The sequence below is a fragment of the Penaeus monodon genome, chromosome 5 (assembly GCF_015228065.2).
Source record: "Penaeus monodon isolate SGIC_2016 chromosome 5, NSTDA_Pmon_1, whole genome shotgun sequence".
NCBI lineage: Eukaryota > Metazoa > Arthropoda > Malacostraca > Decapoda > Penaeidae > Penaeus > Penaeus monodon.
Genome location: NC_051390.1, coordinates 42,357,684 through 42,360,183, shown reverse-complemented (window position 1 = coordinate 42,360,183; position 2,500 = coordinate 42,357,684). Strand labels below are relative to the sequence as shown.

At 14.3% G+C, this 2,500-nt stretch overlaps 1 protein-coding gene across 1 annotated transcript in view; it reads right to left on the bottom strand.

The window, feature by feature from the left end:
• The window catches only part of LOC119573215, a 17,936-nt gene that overhangs the window by 8,131 nt on the left and 7,305 nt on the right, over window positions 1-2,500 (bottom strand). The window lies entirely within an intron of this gene.

Below are 2,500 nucleotides of genomic sequence, written 5' to 3'. Positions count from 1 at the left end.
TGTGTGTGTGTGTGTGTGTGTGTGTGTGTGTGTGTGTGTGTGTCTGTTTATAGATATGTATATATCTATATATACATATATAGATATACATGTATATATGTATGTGTATATATACATATATACATACAAATATATACATATATACATACAAATATATACATATATATATATATTATATATATATATATATTTATAATGTATATCTATATATCATATATATATATAGTGTGTTGATATATATGTATATATACATATATAGATATACATATATTATATATATATATATATTATATATATATTATATTATATTATAATATTATATATATATATATATCTTATCATTAATATATTATTATATATACTATTATATATATATATTTATATCCATATTTATATTATCTATATATTTATCATATATTATGTATATACATATGTGTGTATGTGTACATATGTATATTTTATATATATCATATATATTACATATACACACATATTTTATATAAAATAAAAAATATATATTATTATATATATATATATATATTAATTATATATAGTATATATATATATTAATGATATATATTATATAAAAAAAAGTAGGATAAATTGGGGTTTGTGTGTAATATATATATATATATATTATTTATATTTTTATGTATATATATATATAATATATTCTGTGGTGTGTTGTGTGTGTTTTGTGTGTGTGTGTGTGGGGTGTGGGTTTTGGTGTGTGGTTGGGGGGTTTTTTTTTATATCAATATATATATATATATATATATATATATATATATATATATTTTTTTTTGTGTGGTGTGTGTGGTGGTTGTGTGTGTTTTGGTTTTTTGTGTGTGTGGGGGGTGTGTGTTTGGGGGTGTGTGTGTGTGTGTGTGGTTTTGGTGGTGTGGGTGTGTGTGTGTGTGTGTGTTTGGGGGGGTTTGGGGGTGTTGGGGGTGTGGGTTTTTAGATATGTATATATCATATATACTATATAGTTACATGTAAATGTATGTGTTATATAAAATATATAATATATATATATATTATATATATATATATAAAAATAATTAATATAATATATATATAATAATAATATATATATTTTTTAATATATTATTAATATATTATATATTATTAATATATATATTTTTTTTTATATTTAATGTATATAATTTAAATATATATATATTTTTATATAATTATAAAAAAAAAAACAAAAAAAACCCAACAACCAACCCAACCAAACAAAACAAAAACAAAAATATATATATATATTATATATATTTATAAAAAATATAGATATATATATATATATATATATATATATATTTTAATATTGATTAGTAATTTTTTAATATATTATATAATATAAAATATATTATATTATATATAAAATATATATTATAAATTTTATATTATTTTTTTTTTTTTTTTTATTTTTTTTATATATACATATATAATACATATATAAAAATTTTAAATTTTATAAACATATATATTTTTATATATATATATATATAAAATTTTATTTATATGTATATTAATATATATAAAAACCATAATTTTGTAATTATATTTGTTTTTTATAAATTTTTAATAATATATATAAAATATATAAAATATATATAATATTTATATATTGTGTAATATGTATATATGTATTTTTTAATAATTATATATTATATAATATAATATATTATATATATAATATAATATATATATTATTTATAAATATGTGTGATTCTTTAAGGGTATATTTTATCTAAAAATATCAAACATCATATATAATATTTAAAAATTTTTTTTTAAATTTTATATATATATATATATATATATTATATATAAAAATAATATATATTTTATATATATTTTTTCAAAAAAAAAATTTTATTATTTTTATATAATTATGTTTTTTTAAAAAAATATGATATTTTATATATTTTTTTTTTTTTTTATTAAATTTTTTTAAGGGAAAAAAAAAAAAAAAATATCAAATATGTTTTTATATATATATATATATATATAATTTTTTTATTATATATTTATTTTTAAAATTTTATTGTAATATATATTTATTTTATATATTATATACTATTATTATTATATATATTATATACGTCCTAAATTTATACATATTATTTCTTATATATATTTTTTATATATTATATATAATCAAAACAAAAAAAAACAAAATACAACCACAACATATAAACATAAGAATATATATTATATATATATATATATATATTAATTATATTTATATATATATATATATTATATATAAAATATATATTAATATATATATATATATATATATAGTATACATATATACACTATATATACATATATATAATATATATATATATATATATATATATATTATATATATATATCATCAAGGGGCTAACATCTACCCTTCGCTTCCAGCCACGAGGGTCCCTCATGGCCAGTCTCCAGGCAGGCCCTCGCCCCATCTCTAACTCCTCGCGTCCTCGCGACATGT